This window comes from Sinocyclocheilus anshuiensis, unplaced genomic scaffold (genome assembly GCF_001515605.1).
Source record: "Sinocyclocheilus anshuiensis isolate Anshui unplaced genomic scaffold, SAMN03320099.WGS_v1.1 scaffold1325, whole genome shotgun sequence".
NCBI lineage: Eukaryota > Metazoa > Chordata > Actinopteri > Cypriniformes > Cyprinidae > Sinocyclocheilus > Sinocyclocheilus anshuiensis.
This window is the reverse complement of record NW_015552751.1, coordinates 11,349-11,593: the sequence shown is the minus strand read 5'-3', so window position 1 is coordinate 11,593 and position 245 is coordinate 11,349. Positions and strand designations below refer to the sequence as shown.

Genomic DNA, 245 nt, shown 5'->3' with positions numbered 1-245 from the left:
TATTGTTTTATTATTATTATATATTATTATTTATTAAATACATATATTATTATATTTATTGTTATATATTATATATGTATGAAATAATATATTAGATTTATTTAACCTTTAATCAGTCTTTATATATATATTATAATAAAATATTAAATTAAATTGATTTGAAAATTATTAATATAAATTGATTTATATAATATTATATATTTATATATAATATTTATATATTAATATTACAGGAATAACAAAAT

The 245-nt window shown here is 7.3% G+C and overlaps 1 protein-coding gene across 1 annotated transcript in view; it reads right to left on the bottom strand.

Annotated features, from left to right (window-relative positions):
- LOC107667850 (phospholipid phosphatase 2-like) overlaps positions 1 to 245 on the bottom strand; it is an 8,804-nt gene that overhangs the window by 2,036 nt on the left and 6,523 nt on the right. The window lies entirely within an intron of this gene.